Source organism: Canis lupus, chromosome 15, assembly GCF_048164855.1.
Source record: "Canis lupus baileyi chromosome 15, mCanLup2.hap1, whole genome shotgun sequence".
Taxonomy (NCBI): domain Eukaryota; kingdom Metazoa; phylum Chordata; class Mammalia; order Carnivora; family Canidae; genus Canis; species Canis lupus.
The window spans coordinates 31,906,948-31,926,773 of NC_132852.1; the positions used below are offsets into that span (position 1 = coordinate 31,906,948).

The following is a 19,826-nucleotide window of genomic DNA, read 5'->3' on the forward strand; positions in this document are numbered from 1 at the left end:
TTATTTTTTTATATATAAGTCACACAAAAAGGCAGAGTGCTTGAATCTTCCTGTGTCTCTTGGTGGTAGGGCGAACTCATGCTAACAATACTGCATGGGGCCTCATTTCCTCTTATTTATTTTTTAACATTTTATTTATTTGAGAGAGAGAGAGGAAGTGAGAGAGAGCACGAGGAGGGGGAGGGGCAAAGAGAGAGGGAGAAGCAGACTCCCTGTTGAGCAGGGAGCCTGATGCGGGACTGGATCCCAGGGCCCTGGAATCATGACCTGGCCGAAGGCAGACACTTAACTGACTAAGTCACCCAGGTGCCCCTCATTTCTTTTTTCAAACAGAATGGCAGGATAGACTTTTATTTATTTTTTTTTTAAACAGCCTTTTTAAAAATTTATTTATGATACAGAGAGAGAGAGAGAGAGAGAGGCAGAGATACAGGCAGAGGGAGAGGCAGGCTCCATGCACTGGGAGCCCGACGTGGGATTCGATCCCGGGGATCTCGCCCTGGGCCAAAGGCAGGCGCTAAACCGCTGCGCCACCCAGGGACCCCCCCAGGATAGACTTTTAAATCTGAGTTCAAGATTCTCACATTTCCACTGACAGTTTTTGTCAAAATCTTATTTTATTAAAATTGCACACAGCTACAGGGTTTTCATCCTAGCCTGTGCTTTCCCTTTTATTTCTCATATTATTTCTCTGTAAAATAGTATGTAAAACATTAACAGACTTTACCACTGACAAATGTTTGAACTATGTCTAGTCAGTTCCTCTTTCTGGGTCTCTAAGTCATTTGTACATGAAATGAAGAAGTTGTATTATACTATTTCTCAAGTCATAAAAGCATATATAAGAATTTGCTATAAAACTCATCTTCTTTCCTATTCTCCCTTCCCTTTCTCCACAAGTGTCAGGATTTTCCGCAATCTCTATGGGTCCAAAAGTCTGGTCAGCTCTGAAATGGATGGTGGACAGAATCTACCCTAAGGTCATGCTGCCGTAACAAACAGCTCTCAAACTGCAATTTATACCCAAAGGGCCACAAAGTATCAGTTATGCAAGACCAGTAAGTTCTGGGAATCTAATATGCAGCAATACGACTATAGTTAGCAATATTGCATTGTGTACTAGAAGTTTGGTAAGAAGGCATATCTTAAGTAAGCCTCACCACAAAAGGAAACAAGAAGGATGGGATGCCTGGGTGGCTCAGTGGTTGAGCATCTGCCTTCAGCTCAGGGCGTGATCCTGGAGACCTGAGATCTAGTCCCACACCCGGCTCCCTGCGAGGAGCCTGCTTCTCCCTCTGCCTGTGTCTCTGCCTTTCTTTGTGTGTGTCTTTCATGAATAAATTAATAAAATCTTAAAACAAAACAAAAAGGTAACTTTGTGAGGTGATGACTATTAATTAGTTTGATTGTGGCGATTATTTCACATGTATATGAATATCATCAAAACATCAAGCTGTGTACCTCAAAAGTATACAATTTTTATTTTTCAATTATAACACAATTAAGATGAAGTTTAGGGACACCTGGGTGGCTCAGCCTTTGAGCATCTGCCTTCGGCTCAGGTCATGATCCCGGGTCCGGGATCGAGTCCCACATCACACTCCCTGCAGGGAGCCTGCTTCTCCCTCTGCCTATGTCTCTGCCTCTCTCTGTGTGTCTCTCATGAATAAATAAGTAAAATCTTAAAAAAAATTAAAATAAAGATGAAGTTGGTCATTTTATACAAAGTCCATTGTGGGTCTGAATGAATCCCAGATTAACATTTTTCCTTGTGAAATCTCAGTATTCCAGGCAGCTTGGATCTCTACGTCAGAACTCACTGCCAAATCCTGGGTGACTAGATAGTCAAGCATTGAAAACAAAACGCCTTACAGGAAGATGACATGCAGTGCTTTTGCTCTCATTATATAGGCCTTCTGTAGTCTGTAGCTTTGCAGAATTTCAGGGGGTTGGGAAGTGTAAATCTCTCCAATCTCTTGATAAGAGAATTGGTCAATGAGAAATATTTGAAATGCCAACAATGAAATGGAAAAGTAGCATTTAGATTCCATTTTTTCCCCACTCTAAGTGCTGATAATAGCTAGAAATAATTCAATATTCTAAGCATTCTTACATTAACATGCTATTAAAATGTATATAGTAATACATAGGTACTTGTGTCTTAGTTTGAACAGTAGCTAAGGGAAACTGGTTGCTTCGGAAATGGTTATAAAGAATACCTGAGGGCAGCCAGGATGGCTCAGCAGTTTAGCACCTGCCTTCAGCCCAGGGTGTGGTCCTGGAGACTTGGGATCGAATCCCATGTTGGGCTCCCTGCATGGAGCCTGTTTCTCCCTCTGCCTGTGTCTGTGCCTCTCTCTCTGTGTGTCTCTCATGAATAAATAAATAAAATCTTGAAAAAAAAAAAAAGAATACCTGAGATTCCTGAAATCTAAGTCACAAATGACCATGGATTTAATACTCTGTATTTTCAAATTCAGGCAGTTTTTATTATTTGTGGAATTGGATTTTTCTGTTAGACTTTTGGTTTGGGATTGTTTTTTGGCCTATAAAAACATGTAAAATTCAAAAATCACGTATCCAATATATATATCTGTTGTATTAAATTACATATCTCAGTAATATAAAAATAAAATCCTTACCCAGCATGTAGTTCTGTGCCGCAGTAAAAAGGCTTCTAGCAGTAGATTTAAAAAGGGAAATAGGTAGTAATAAATTCACATGCAAAAGGATTGATTTCTCACCATCCATTGACAAAATTACCCCGAATTTATGCAAAATTAGTAAGGTTAAGATAAGATGTCTGGATCTATGCTTTGAGATTTTCTTGAAGGTGCATTTTACTGTTCACCTCTTTATTTTCCTTGATTTGCACTTCATCTATGGAGAGATGGACACATCTATCAAAAGTCTACCAAGGCACCGTAGGCATTTTCTTCGCATGTTTCAAACTAAAGTTAGTGGTTAATAGGTAAGCAATGTATCTATATCCTCTCCAGGCCCTTTCTCATATAGTAGATTCCCACAATAATTACTAGTGGGCAAGTGGGACTCATGATTCTGAAACTCTCTCCACAATTGATTGGATCAGGGACAAAGGGTCATCTGATTCCCAATAAAATAAGAGATAGAGTCTGCCTTGAAGCACTTCAGAGTGCTTCTGAGTCTGGCTGAGGAGCACCCAGAAAACCAGCTATACTGGTATCCATAAGATTATTACTCTAACTTTGGGGGGAAAATGTAGTTTTTCATGTGTTTGCTTTGCTTGGGGTAGTTTTCAAACCGTTATGTTCCTTTATAACCAAATTATCCCTGATGAAAACACAAGACATATGCTTAGATAATAGTAGTCACAATGGCGGGTAATAATTTTGAGAATTTACTATGTTTCAGACACTATTCTAAGTGCTTTGCATGTATTAATTCTTTCAATCCTCACAACTGCCTAAGATAGTTACTAATATTATTCTCAATTTATATAAAGAAACCAAGGCACAGAAAGGTTAGATCACCTGACAAAATCACAGAGCTACTAAGTGACAGAGCCAGAATTCAAACCTATGAAGTCTGACTCGAAAGCATGTGCTTTCACAACTGTGTTACAGTGCCCTGGTAGGCAACAGTGCTTGGTGTCTCTCTGCTTGGGTTTACATTTATTAATGCTGAAAGCAGAAAATGGTAGATGTGAGATGTTCCAAAGTATAGCATCTCCAGAATAAGACATCTGGGAAATCGTTGGGAGTCTGAAAGAGAGTATCAGGTCTGGAGATGCCAGGAACTAATGAACAGTAATCAGAACGCTGCAGTAATTGCCTGAGAAGTTTGCTGAAATCCTCGCTCAGAGCAATGGTGTGAAGTGGAGTATGAAAGTTATGTGTGATGGTGGTAAGAGGAATGTTTTTGCTATTGCCTTATAGCCCCTTAACTAAGAGTTTATAAATTAAAGCATCAGATTATATACATGAATCATTTCCTGAGTGGCTAGGTTCAGTAAGCTTTTACTTTTCCTGAAAGATAATTGATTTAGCTGTTTTGAACTATATCCTTTCTATTGCTGATAAATTCAGTACTGTACTGACTGGCAAGAACTTAATTATTATGTTTATAACAGGTAACTTCAACAATTGAATTAAACCCTACCACTTCATTACCAGAACTAACATAGGCTAAGCATTCTGCTACCTGAACAGATTTCTGCAGATACTGCCACAAGTCATGCTTCTCATTTCCTCTCTCTTGACAAGAGACATCAGGTATATTATGAAGTGTGGCTAATTTTAATCCACTGTGTTAAACAAAGCACCTTTTGTTACCTCAATCATACTCCATTCCTTCATGGGAAACACTCAGCATGACTCATGGTACCTGCTGGTACTCATTACCTTGGGCTGTGTAAGAGGTAAAATAAAAATGATCAGATTTAAAGGGCCAGAAGTAATAAGGAAGCAGAAGGAAAATCATCTGGAATAAATGGTTATACGAGGACATGGCAAGTGCCCAGTAGCTAAGTGTTGAGCCTTGGCAGTGCTTCCTGGTCCCCACATCACATAAAGGCAAAACAAAATTTCCTACATTCTAAGTAGTAGGAAACAAATCAGTGACCCTGCAGGGAGAAAGGCTCACGATTGCTCTGGCGCTTGCATCTACAAGTGATAAGCAGAGGAGTCAAAATCATTGCAGAATATTGAGAAGACTTTACTACCAACAGGTGAACCTGAAGTTTAATATCCAGGTTAAGATAAAGGAGGTAGTGTTAACTAATAGATCAATACAAAATATTCACAGATGGAGGCTGCTAAGGAATATGATTCACTTTCCTCTCTTTTTACCAATGAAGTCAAATGCTTTTGAAAAATTTGGAGACTGAAATAATGGACAAGATTTTGTGGAACAACGTTTCACTCTCTAACCCTTTGAGGTGCAGCCTGGAGACCTCAAACTTTGCACTTGAATTTAGGAATTTCCTAAGTGTGGTGGCCCTTGTTGGGAGCCTTTAATAAACTGTGGTAATTGTCCCTTTTCATCAACTTGGCATTTTTTTTCTGGCATTTTAGAGATTATCCATCACTTTCATGGGGAGGGGAGCAGATGTATCACATCAGGCAGTTTTATAATCAGCAATTTCCTTATCTATTAGGCTCTTCCATCATTGATCTAGGCTAGAGATTCCCGAACATTTTTAATATAAGAATCACTTGGAGAGATAGAACTTTTATACCATTACTGGGATCACTCCCAGTAGTTTTAGGTGGGGTCTGGAAATCTAAATTTTTTAATAGTGACTCAGCTGATTCCTAAGCAGGTGCTCCAAAGACCACACTTTAGGAAACACTTCCCATGAATCACCAAATCTGCAGAGCCCATTGCTTAGGAATAACCCTGGTGAGGGCTCTGCTTAATACCAATTTGAAATTAGGTTCAGAGGAGTGCTGAAGATGAAAAGATAGATCAACAAGAAAGTCTACCACAAGCCCATGATGCATCTAACTCCAGTGCATGGGCTAGCTGTCCCTAGAGTGAGAAGCAAGTCTTGCTTTTGATAACTAGAAAAGAACTCAAGAGGAAGTTCCTCAGAAAATGGAGTTTCCTAACATCTTAGATCCATTCACTCTAGTGGTCAGAATCATACCTATTTCTAGTAACCAAGATTATTCTGGAAGTTTATTATGATCAGTCTTCTCACTGAGATCTGCAATCTCAAAATAGTAGCTCTGTTCCTTTCTCTTGACCTGGAAATCCCAGAGGTGTGCTGCTCACCGATGCGGTTCTTTACTTAAGGAAAAGCACCAACCCATTTTGATTTTGTTTCACTGTCACTGCTATCAAGTCCCCTAAAGTTCCACTTTTGACCAGCATGAGGTCTAAGTCCCAAGAGGAAACCTGTGATAGTTCAGTCAGTTGCTAAACAGCTGTCTATCATCTTGCTGAGTTTATTCCTAACCCCCACATACTCGTGCATATGTAAAAAAAAATAGACCTACAGCAAAATATCAAATAAAAAATTAATATTTTATAAATATTTCATGTTAAAATGGATCAGTAGAACTATTACATTATGTACAAAATATTGGTTTTTTTTTAAATTCTATTTTCCCAAAGAATTTAATAAACCACCAATTTATACAACCCACTAAACAAAGTCCTCTAATACTAGTATTAGGAGAACCAAACCATTTTTGAAACTAAAAACTACATGAAGAAGGTCTCATAAGAAGTGGACCTTGTAATTAGTTAAGCTTTTAACCCCTGCCGCCTCTGTAAATTAAGATGTTTTGGTTCTTATTAACCACTGCTCCTGTAAGTTCCTTTTCTTTGGAATCTGAGATAAATCAAAATGGGAAATATTTTTGACTTCTGAATTGATTAACTGCTTAACCAACATTTACAGAAGGTATCCATTAGGATCTATAGGAGCAATTTCTTAAAATAAGTACTTACAAGTTGCTTTCCATTTGCCCAAAGTGATCCTTCACCTTAAAGTATAGTGAGGTGACTGAATGTCAGAGCTATTTCTTTGATGGCTAATAATGAGCCTTGCTCTAAGGGCAGTGGCCTGGTCCCTTTTCGATGATATTCCCTAGTAATACATCATGTCTGACATTTAACCCTTTTATAATTCAGTGGAAATACAGGCCCCTGCTGTTTTAATGCCTATGGGAGAATCAAATATGCTGAGGGATGTAATCGCTCCTTCTTAAGGAAAGCCTTAGCCTTCAAGTCACCTATTTTTAATATTTTTCAAAAGCTTGCAGCTGAGAGTAGATAAACCTGTCAGTTATTTGCTCATATCAAAGTTTAATTGTATTATTTTAACAGGATAGTGGGCTACTTCATACACTTGGCTTTCTTTGACACCAAATATGGGAACAGGAGATGCACAAGTCACAGAGGTAACAACAAAATCTTAGAATAGTAAAGTATAACAGGAATTTAGAGATGATGGTGTCTAACTTCATTTTACAGACGAAGAAAACGAGGTCCAGAGAGTTGTGTTTCTGTTGTTCCAGTAGTCGCATTTTCTAATGACTCTCTTTTCTATCTCTTCCTGGAAATTTCAGCTTTCTTCCATGTGACCAGCTTCTACATATTCTAAGCAGCAATCCAATGCTGCAAGCCCATAGCAGTTTGTTCTTATGATACACTGCTAATAATATTTTATTAAATAATTGGCTGCATATCCATCTCTTTAGGGGCAGTGCCTTAATTGTCTTTTTAGTCTCAGTTCCAACAACAATGCATTGAACAGAGAAGTTAATAAAATGAAAAAAATCAGTAACTTGCTCAAGTTCACACAAGTAACCATGAAGAGGGCCACTGGTTTTTGTTTTTATTTTTAAACTCTCTCCACCTAGTATTATTTCTACCATGTTAGGCTGACTCAGAGATTGTAGAAGAATCAGCGATGTCTGTTATGCTTCTCTTTTTATCACAATACATCTGGAAAAGGTGTAAATTGTTGAAAAGACTTAGATATATTTTTTTAAGTAACATTTGATCTCATCTTTTGGAAAAGAGAAACAAAAATAGCAAGACCTTATGACTTAAATAGCATAGCTTTAAAATGCTGGTTTTCCTAATATCTGTGAAATTATTCAGTTAACCTGAACTGTCTACCTGAGAAATTAATCAATTTATCTGAATCCCTCTTCCTAAAAGGATTACTGTAAAAATTAAAGGAGATTGTTGGTAAACTATGACATTTTGTAGAGGCTAGTTCTCTCCTGCATTTCTCACTAATTTGACACTATATAATTTCCAAGATTTTTGTTTTTAACATTATCTCAGCTGAGTCATTATATAGCTCTGTGAGGTGGCCAAGAGAGATATTACCCTCTAATTATAGGCATAGAAAATGGCATGTTTGAGATATGTTTCTGAGAATTATATAAATAAGAAACAGATTTTTTTTTTTTGCATCTATCAACACAGTGTCCATCCAGTGCCAGGAATCAAACCTAAATCTTCCCATGTGCTAAAGTAAAGATAAATATAAGCTCTCTCTTCCATGGATAGCTGGACTTTCCTAGAAAATTCCAGGAGAATCCAAGATGAACTGTGATTAGTTCTCAGAAATAACCACAATCCAGTCTGGCAAGGACTAATTTGGGTCAGGCATGCTATCAATGTGATAAAAACTATAAAGAAAAGAAACTAAAAATATACATCAAACAGGGAGGTGATTACTATTCATTTATAAATGAAATATATGGACATATCTTTCTACATACCACTGAGATGCTTCAGGTGACAGATCAATATTTTCTGAGTGGGTCAATTTATTCATTATGTCTCGAATCTTAGTGATGGTTCTAAAAGCATTTGAATAGCTGATGGACGCAGGAAGCTCTAGTCATCTGTTTGTTATGTAATACAGAAGACAGAAGTCAGATTGTTAAAGTACGGTGTTGCCCAAGATTCATGTAAGCATGTGGTTATCCAGTTTTCCCAGCATCATTTATTGAAAAGATTATCCTTTCCCCAGTGAATATTCTTGCTTCTCTTTTCAAGTATTAGTTGACAACATACATGAGGGTTTATTTCTAAACTCCCAATTCTGTTTTCTTGATTTATGTGTCTATTTTTATGTCAGTATCATACTGTTTTGATTACTATAGCTTAATAGTATGATTTGAAATCAAGATATGTGATGCCTCCAGGTTTGTTCTTTCTGAGGATTGCTTGGGGATCAAGATCTTTTCTGGTTCCAAAAAAAATTAGGACATTTTTTCTATTTCTATAAAATAATGCCATTTAAATTTTGGTAAGGATTGCATTGAATCTATAGATGGTTCTGAGTAATATGGACATTTAAACAATATTAATTCTTCCAATGCATGAACATATTTGCCATTTGCTTGGGTCTTATTCAACTCCTTTAATTTTTTATGATCACATTCATATTATTATTTACTAATCAGTTCATTTTTAATTTTTATTGAAGTATATTGACATACAATATTATATTAGCTTCAGTGTACAACATAGTGATTCAGTGATTATTTACATTATGAAATGCTCACTACAGTAAGTGTAGTTACCATCCATTGGTACACAAAGTATTATATTATTGACTATATTCCCTATGCTGTACTTTACATCCTGTGACTTATTTATTTTATAACTTGGAGTGTGTGCCTTAATCCCTTCACTTATTTCACCCAATAGTCCCACCCCTCTCTCTCTGGCTTCCACTAGTCTGTTCATTCTATTTACAAGTTTATTTCAGTCTTTGTCTGTTTGTTTGATCATTCATTTTGTTTTTCCAGATTCTACATATAAGTTAATTCATATGGTATCATCAAAGTCCTATAGTATTCAGTGTATAGATCTTCCACTTCTTTTGTTAAAGTTATTCCTAAATATTTTATTGTTTTTATTGCTATTGTGAATGGGATTGTTTTATTTCTTTTTCAGACATTTTGTTGTTGATGTTTAGAAACATAACTGATTATTGTGTGATGATTTTGTATCTTGCGATTTTACTAAATCTGTTAATTACTTCTAACAATTTTTGGTGGAGTCTAAGATTCTCTCTATATAAAATCACATCATCTGCAAACAAAGATAGCTTTGCTTCTTCCTTTTCAATGTGCATGCCTTTTATTATTTTTTGTTCCCTGGTTTTCCTAGATGTGGGTTTGTCATATATGGCCTGTATTGTGTTAAGGTATGTTACTTCTACATTCAGTTAGTTGAGCATTTTTATTATAAGAATGTTTTATTCTGGCGGATGCTTTTTCTGCATCTATTAAGATCATCTGACTCCTATCTTTCAATATATTAATATGGTGTATCACATCTATTGATTTGCTTATGTTGAACGGGCTTTGCATCCCAGGAATAACTCCCACTTGATCCTGATACCAAAGCCAGAGAAGGACACCAGAAGAAAAGTGAATTATAGAACAATGCTTCTGATGAATATCACTCTTAAAATTTTCAATAAAATATTAGTGAACAGAATTCAACAGCACATTAAAATGATCATATGCCATGAACATCTAGTATGTTTAAAAATTATGCTGGAGTAAGGAGATAGAAACTGAATGAAGTACTGATATATCTTTAGAGACCTTGGATCAAGGAACCAAAATTTGTGGGAGAGAGAAAATAACAAATAAACAACCTATACAAGTAATATATAGAGAGATATTCCTAAGCTTGAATCCCAGATCTACAAAGTAATAGCTGGTGACATTGGGTTAGTAGCTTAACTTTTCTGGGATTAAAAATATTCTGAAAAAATAAATCTTCATAAGTGTGTTCAGAATATAAAATTTAGATCAATTTAAATTGACATGGGGGTGGTAAGTTATTGTGGATAAGAACTCACCCTCAGGAGTTCTACTGCCTTGGCTCATACTCTACCTGTCCCATTACTAGTTCCTTGACAACTTAGACAATTTTTCAGATTGGATAATTTAGTTGTTTTCTTGGTTCTTAGTTTAATCACCTGTGAAATAGGGAAAATGGAAAAAGCAGAAGGTTTAAAGTGTTACCAACAGCTCTGACTTGTCTACTCTGAGTTTATCATACCTTTAAGAAGAAGTAGGGCTATTCCAGGGAGAATTCATGGCTAGAAATATAGATATGGGAATGACAAGTATATACATGATAATTAAAGTCAGTATTAGACATAGGGCAGATGATCTGAAAGTGGGGGAACTATTAGAACTAATAAATGTAGTTAGTAAAGTTGCAGGATACAAATCAATATACAAAAATCTGTTGTATTTCTATACACTAATAGTAAAGTAGCAGAAAAATAAATTAAGAAAACAATCCAACTTATAATTGGCATCAAAAAGAATAATTTACTTAGGAATAATTTTTTAATTCTATTTTCATTATTTTTGAAATTTATCTATCTATTTATTTATTTATTTAAGACAGAGAGACAGCATGAGTGGGGGAAGAAGCAGATGGAGAAAATAGACTCCCTCCTGAGCAAGGAGCCTGATGAAGGGCTCAATCCCAGGACCCTGAGATCATGACCTGAGCTGAAGGCAAATGCTTAACTGACTGAGCCACCCAGGCACCCCTACTTTGGAATATATTTAACTGAAGGGGTGAAAGACCTGTATTTTCAAAACTATAACATATTAATGAAAGAAATCAAAGGTGACACAAATAAATGGAAAGATATATCACACTCATGGACCAGAATAATTAATATTGCTGAATGTTTACACTACTTAAAACAATTGACAGATTTATAGCAATCTCTATCAAAATACAACAGGGGCACCTGAGTGGCTCAGTCAGGTAATTGACCAACTCTTGGTTTTGGCTCAGGTCATGATCTCAGATCACGAGATAGAGCCCATGAAGGGCTCTGCACTCAGCATGAAGTCTGCTTAAGGATCTCTCCCTCCCCCTTTCCCCACCCTGCTTTCATTCTCTCTCTCTCTCTCCCTCTCTCTCTCTCTAAAAAAAAAAAAAAAAAAAAAAAAGTAATTACCACAGAATTAGCACAAATAATTCTAAACTTTGTATGGAACCACAAAATACCCTGAATAGTCAAAGCAATCTGAGAAAGAACAAAGTAGAAGTATCACAATCCCAGATTTCAAACTATATTGCAAAGCTACATACTGGCACAAAAATAAACACATAGATCAATGGAACAGAATTGAAAACCAAAAAATAAAACCCATGCTTATATGGTCAATTAATATACAGTATAAAAAAATAAGAATATACAGTTTGGAAAAGACACCCTTCAGTAAATGGTCCTAAGAAAACTGGACAGTCACATGCAAAAGAATGAAACTAGACCACTTTCTTATACCATATACAAAAACAAAATGGAGTAAAGACCTAACAGAAGACCTGAAACCATAAACTTTTAAAAGAAAACATAGGCAATAATCTTTTGTATATCAGCATTAGCAGTATTTTTCTGGTCCTGTCTCCTCAACAAGAGAAAAAAAGATATAAAAGGCAGAAGTAAACAATTGGGATTGCATCAAACTAAAAAGCTTTTGTACAATGAAGGAAGCCATCAACAAAATGAAAAGGCAACCTACTGAATGGAAAGAGATCTTTGAAAATGATAAAGCAGATAATGGATTAATATCCAAAATATATAAAGAACTTATATAACTCAACACCAGAAAACCCAAATAGCCTGATTTTAAAATGGCCAGAGATTATGAGTAAATATTTTTTCCAAAGACAACAGAGATTGGGAGACCTGGATGGCTCAGAGGTTGGGTGCCTGCCTTGGGCTCAGGTCATGATCCTGGGATACAGGATCGAGTCCCGCATTGGGCTCCCTGCGGGGAACCTGCTTCTCTCTCTGCCTGTGTCTTTGTCTCTCTCTCTCTCTCTCTGTGTCTCTCACGAATAAATAAATAAATCTTAAAAAAAAGTTAAAAAAATAAACAAAGACAACAGAAATGGCCAACAGACACATGAAAATATGCTCAATGTCACTAATCATCAGGGAAATGCAAATCAAAACCACAGTGAGATACCTCCTCAGAGGTATGTCAGTATGGCTAGTATCAAAAGGATAAGAATAGCTTATAATTTAGTCAGAATGGCTAGTATAAAAAAGATAAGAAATAGCAAGGATTGGCAATAATGTGGAAAAAAGAAAATACTCCTGCACTGTTGCTGGGAATGTAAATTGGTGCAATCACTGTGGAAAGCAGTTCAGAGGTTCCTCCAGAAACTAAAACTACCATATGACCCAGTGTTTCCACTTCTGGGTATTTACCCAAAGAAAACAAAAACTGTAATTCATAGAATTCTTTGTATACCTTTATATATATATGTATATATATATATATATATATATACTCCCTTATGTTTATTGCAGCATTATTTACAATATCCAAAATATGGAAGCAATGTAAGATGAATGGATAAAGAAGATGGCATGTGTGTGTATAGTGTATAAATCAGTGTATATATATACTGATAATTCACTGATAACATAAACATAAAAATTTTAAATGTTATTTATTATATATTTACTAAAAATAAATACATATTTTGTATATAATAAATGTATAACATACTATATATAATAAATACATAAGATATAAGATTATATACAAATATATAACATATACAAATATGTAAGATTTAATATGTACATATAATAAATATATAACATATATATTTTGCATATGATATATATAACATATGCAATGGAATATTACTCCCATAAAAAGAATGAAATCTCACTATTTGTTATAACATAAATATTGCTACAGGTGGGGGATGTACAAAATAGGTAAATAGGGTAAAGAGATAAATTATTCTGGTTCTCAAATAAAATTAAATATAAAATTAAAATGAAATATAAAGTTAAAATAATAAATTATTTTTCATTATACTTAATAATTGATTAGATTATTTACATAATAAAAGCAGGTTGACTAGTTTACCTTGTTTGTTTCAATGCACTGAAATAATATTAATTCAAATAGGCTGTCTTGACTTTCATCCAATTTTTCCTTGTGCTGCAGCACTTCCAACACAGATGAGGGGGCCCAACAGGATCCTAAGTAGTCAAATTCAAAAAGTTTTCTTCATTTCAAAAAGTCACAGCTTAACTATGCATTTTGATATCAAATAGAAGTACCTTTTCAAAGTAGGAATTTGACTGCCACAAGAAGAACAGTCAATAACTATTCAAGAATGAAACACCACTGAGACGATTCTAAGGAGTGAGAGAGAGAAAAAAAAAAAAAAAGAATGAGCTTGAAGCTAACCCCTACACGACAAAGACTAAGGTTACATTAGAAAAATAAGAAAAGGGGCTAAATGTTGACAGCAATGCCTGTTCACCAGGTTAGGGTAAACCATGCACAGAGACCTATCCTGAGCCTCCAACTTCTCTAGTAGGAAAAGAGAACCCAGGGAGGACAATCAGATCCCCCACCAGTACTGTGGGTTGCTTTGTGAGAGCCACTATTCTGATCTTATCCCATAGAGATTGCAAGGGAATCTTCAGGGGTCAACTACTGGGAATGACTCTGATAAGGTAGAGGGGAAAGTCTTACAACAACCAGCACATGGATCTTGGTCGACCAAGTCTATATCCACAGCACCCAAGTGCTAGTCACAACCAGCAGTTTTGTTTATGTGCAAAACCAGGTTAGTAGTGCACTCTGATCAGGAAACTTGGCAGACTGAAGATCTTATTGATTCATATTACTAAACAAGAAGTTCTTGGGGCAGCCCGAGTGGCTCAGCAGTTTAGCATCACCCTCAGTCCAGGGTGTGATCCTGGAGACTTGGGATTGAGTCCCACATCAGGTTCCCTGCATGGAGCCTGCTTTGCCCTCTGCCTATGTGTGGTTTCCTCTGTGTGTGTGTGTGTGTGTGTGTGTCCCATGAATAAATAAATAAAATCTTTTTAAAAATTAAAAAAAAAGAAGTTCTGCAAGCCCTAAAGGCCTGGTTTGCCCATTTGCAGAAAAGATGCTGAATCACAGCCCTTAAACACTGTGGCAAGAGTTTCCTGGGCACATCTGAATACAGGGGTTGGTGACAATACCTGAAAGCTGTGTGGCCCAATAATATTTGAGGTAAGAGGTTTATCACTCCCATAACAAAGCAAGTTCTGAATATAGAAGACTCCCATAGTATGCATAGGCACAAAACTGTGGGTCCCTCCCAGCCTGTCCCAACCAGAGAGGTTGTTTGGGAAATTGAGAGTCCCTTGAAGCAGCCCTTCCCCCATCCTTCTTAGGCAAGGTTGCTGAGACATAGCTCCACCAACCCACTCTGGTTCCTAGCCCCATTCAACCAAAAGGGCTATTGATAACATCTGGAAGCCATACAGATCAGTGGCACTCAAGTGGAAGGAGGGGCAGGCAGAGCAAACCCTGAACTTGTTTGGCCAAGCAACTTGAGGCATGGGTCAGCTTGAGCTAAGACAACAAAGAATCTCAGTGGTCTTAGAGCTCCTTCTCCCATTGGGTCCAAGCATAGAAATTAATTTGTAGTTCTGCTCATTACTGAATATAGACTCCAGCCTGCCCATACAGGGAACCTAAATGGAGCAAATGAGAAACTATGTAGCCCATTCAAAAGTTTTGCTTACAGTAGTATTTGAACAGAGAGAACAGCCCATGGCTTTCTGAATCTGCAGAGAAGAACTGGTAACCTTGCCTGACCAGGAAATTTAGTGCACACTTTTGCCTGATTTGGAGCCCACACAATGAGTCTCAGCTACAGGTCCTGGGTCTCAGATTTTGATGCCTTCTAGGGCAGGCAAGCTAATTCATATTACTACAGAATATAGTCTGTAGTCCCAACTCTCTAGTAAGCCTGACCAGAGAATCCAGGTAAATGCAGGACCCATCTTACAGCATCACTGAGTAGGAAGCCAAACAGTCCAATCCAACTATTCTCAGCCATTAACACATACTCCCATCCCCAACCTCAGAGGGCAAACAGTTTTCTCACTCAAAAATAGAACATAACAGCAATACTCCCTTGCCCAAGAACATTACCCAGAAACTCAAACTAAGCTACTGGTGAAGATCTGTCTCTGCCAAAGCAAACCTAAAGTCTGGAAGGGGAACCTGATTAGTCAAATATGCAAATATCACTACAAAGAGTCAATGATTTTTTAAAAAGTAAATATAACACTGACAAAGGAAACTAATAAAGCTTTAATAACCGATCTTAAAGAAACAGAGATCTATAAACTATCAAAAAATCAGAATAATCTTAAAGACATTTAATGATTTAATGAACTGCAAGCACAGACAGACAACTAAATAAAATTAGGGAAATAATGCATTAAAAATGAGATCAACAAGGCAATGGAAACCATTAAAAACCCTAAAAATCCTAGAGATGGAAAATATAATAACTAAACTGAAGAATTTAATAGTTTCAAAAGTAGACTCAACCATATAGAAGAAAGAATAAGTGACTTTCAATCTTATAACTTGTAAAGTGAAAAGAAGGAAAATAGTTAAGAAATTCTACAAGACTTATGGGATCCAATGAAAGGGAACAATATTCACATTATGGAGATTCTAGAAGAAGAAGGGAAAGAGAAAGGGGCAGAAAGTATATTTAAAGCAATAATGGCCAATAACTACCTGGACTTGGGAAAAGAAATTGATATCCATATCCAGGAGGCCCAAAGGTCTCCAAGTTGAACCCAAATAGGACTACATTAAGACACATTACAATTAAACTGCCAAAAGCCAAAATCAAAGAATTTTAAGAGGAACAAGATAAAAGAGAAGTTACATACAAGGGAAACCTCCTAAGACTACAAGCAGATTTCTCAACACAGACAATTCAAGCAAGGAGAGAATGGGATAGCATATTTAAAACATTGAAAGAAAAAAATCTATCAACCAAGAATGTTATGGCCAGCAAAATTATCCGTCAGAAATGAACACAAAGCTTTCCCAAACAAAAGCAAGCTGGGGGAGTTCATAACCTTGAGACCTGCCTTACAAGAAATACTAATGGGAACTATGTGAGTGGAAGTTAAAGGACATTGGTTAACATCATAAAAACAGAAAAGTTAGCATATAACTCACTGGTAATGGTAAATTAACTCCAAATTAGAGTTGAATTAGAGTTAAAATTAAATTCTGTAATTAGGTAATAATGGCACATAATTCACTTACAACTCCAGTTCAAAAATTTAAGAAAATGAATGTAGTAAAAATAACCATAACTAGGATAATCCATTATTAGTTTTACTGTATTAAAAACATTTAAATTATGACAGCAATAACATAAAATGTGAAGGGAGAGAAGAAGTAGAAGTGTAAGGTTTGGGGACTCTATTGACTGAAGTTGATATCTCCTTATAACAGGGTTTATAAATGTTTATATTTCATGTAAACCTAATGATAAACATTGGGAAAAACCTGTGGCAATTACACAAAAGAAAACGTTAAAGAAATCAATTTATACTGATATCAAAAGACATTAAAACAGAAAAAAAAAAGCAAAATAAGAGACTAGGAACAATGAATTTGCAAAACAACCGAAGAGCAATTAACAAAATGGCAATAGTGAGTCTTTACCTATCAACAATTACTTTAAATGTAAACAGATGAAATTCTTCAAAGACATAGAATTGCATAAAAAAAATACAATAATATGCTGCCTACAGAGGCTTATTTTAGCCTTAAAGATCCACATACACCATAAGTAAAATTAAGTAGAAAAATTTATTTCAAACAAATGGTAACAAAAACAACAACAAAGCAGAGTTAGCTATACTTACATCACATAAAATAGACTTTAAAAATGGAAAAAACAAAAAACAAAACAAAGAAAGTCATCACATTATGATAAAGGGGTTAATCTGGGCAGCCTGGGTGGCTCAGAGGTTCAGCGCCACCTTCAGCCCAGGGCCTGATCCTGGAGACCCAGGATTGATTTCCACGTCTGGCTCCCTGCATGGAGCCTGCTTCTCCCTCTGCCTGTGTCTCTGTCTCTCTCTCTTTCTGTCTCTCTGTCTCTGTCTCTCTTTCTGTGTCTCTCATGAATAAATAAATAGAATCTTAAAAAAATAAAGAAGTTAACCCATCAAGAAGACATAACAATTGTAAATATTTATGCTTGCAGTATCAGAACACCTAAATAATAATGCAAAAACAGAGCTAAAATGAGAAAAAGTAATAAAACGTAATGCACTGATAATGGAGACTTTAATATTCCACTCTTGCTGATGGATAGGTCATCCAGACATAGAATCAATAAGAAAACAGCAGATTTGAACAGCATGATAGACCAAATGGACCTAACAGGCATATACAGAACATTCTGTCCAACAACAGCAGAATATATATTCTTATTAGGAACACATGGATAATTTTCTAAGATAAACCATATGTTATGCCATAAAACCAATCTTAGCAAATTGAAGAAGATGGAAATGTCTTCTCTGACCACACAGTATGAAACTAGAAATTAATAACAAAAAGAACACTGGAAGATTCACAAACACAGATAAACAACACTCTTCTGAACAACCAATGGATCAAAGAAGAAATTGAAGGCAAAATAGCAAAGTTTCTTAAGACAAAAGAATATGGAAACACAACATACCAGAATTTATGGTATGCAGCAAATCAATCCTAAGAAGAAAGTTTAAACTTATAGCAATAAATGCCTACATTAAGAAGCAAGAAAGATTCCAAACAAACTAATTCTGCTTTAAACAACTGGAAAAAGAAAAACAAACCAAGCCCAAAGTTGGCAGAAAAAAGAAAATAATAAAGATTAGAAAAGAAATGAATAAAATAGAGAACAGAAGAAATAGAAAATATTAACCAAAGTAAGAATTATTCTTTGAAATGATAAATAAAATTGAAAAACCTTTAGCTAAACTAACCAAAGAAAAGGTAACAGTACCCAAATCAGAAAACTATAAATGAAAAGGAAGACATTACAATTGCTATCAGAAGTACAAAGCATTATAAGAAGCTACTATGAAAAATGATATACCAAAAAATTAGACAACCTAGAAGAAATGGAAAAATTCTTAGAAAAATATAACTTACCAGGACTGAATCAGGAAGAAATAGAAAATCTAAACAGTTCAATAACTAGTAAGGGATTAAGTCAGTAATTAAAAAAAAAAAAATCTCTCAATGAAGACAACCTCAGGACCAGAAGGCTTATTGGCAAATTTCACCAAACAGTTAGGGGGGAATTAACACAAATTCTTCTCAAACTTTTCCAAAAAAATCAAAGAGAAGAGAACACTGCCAAACTGCTTTCTAATGCCAGCATTATCCTAATACTAAGACAGAAATTTATTTCATTTACAATAGCATCAAAAACTATAATATACTTAGGAATAAATTTAACCAAGGAAATGAAAGATCTCTACTCTGAAAACTAAAAGACATTGATGAAAGACATTGAAGAAGTAGATATGTATCCCATAACCATGGATTGAAAACACTAATATTATTGAAGTGTCAATACTAAAATCATCTATAGACTCAGAAAAATCTCTATTAAGTTTTCAATGGAATTTTTACAGAAGTGAACAAAACACTCCTAAAATGTATATGGACTCAGAATAGCCAAAGAAATATGAGAAAGAAGAACAAAGCAAGAGGCATCACACTGTCTGCTTCAAGCTACAGTAATCAAAGCAGTATGGCATAAATCAGACAAATAGACCAACAAAACACTATTAAGAGCCCAGAAATAAACCTAAGCATATATGGTCAAATAAGAGTTGACTAGGGTGCCAAGAATACTCAGTAGAGAAATTCAGTCTCTTCAATAAATGTTGCTGAGATGCTTGGATATTCACATGAGAAATAATGTAGCTGGACCCCTATCTTCCACCATTCACAATTAACTCAATAGATTAAATAGATTAAAGATTTAAACATAAGATCTGAAACCATGAAACTCCTGAAAGAACATATAGGAATAATGCTCCTTGACATGGGTCTTGGCGATGAGTTTTGGATATAACACTGTAAGTACAAGCAACAAAATCAAAACTAAACAAATGGAACTACTTAAAACTAAAGAAAAATTTTGTGCAGCAAAATAAACCATCAATAAAGTGAAAAATCAACCTATGATATGGGAATAAATATTTGTTAACCATATATCTGATAGAGGGTTAATATCCAATATATATAAAGAACTCATACAAGTCAATAGCAAAAAAAATATCCAATTAAAAATTGGGGAAAGGACCTGAATAAACTTTTTTTTTTTCAAAGAAGGCATATGAAAGACTAACTGGTACATGAAAAGATGCTCAAGATCAAGTCATAAGGGAAATGCACATGAAAATCAAAATGCAGTATCATTTTGTGCCTGTTAGAATGGCCATCATCATAAAGGCA

General features: G+C 35.5%; 1 long non-coding RNA gene across 1 annotated transcript in view; it reads right to left on the reverse strand.

Annotated features, from left to right (window-relative positions):
- Positions 1-2,646: 2,646 nt before the first annotated feature.
- The window catches only part of LOC140605517 (uncharacterized), a 33,593-nt gene continuing 16,413 nt past the window's right edge, over positions 2,647-19,826 (reverse strand). The window contains exons 3-6 of the long non-coding RNA XR_012008172.1: positions 13,401-13,516; positions 10,334-10,453; positions 8,229-8,354; positions 2,647-2,880 (exon numbers count right to left, since the gene is read on the reverse strand). This is a non-coding gene — a long non-coding RNA (uncharacterized lncRNA). The remainder of the gene's footprint in view (positions 2,881-8,228; positions 8,355-10,333; positions 10,454-13,400; positions 13,517-19,826) is intronic.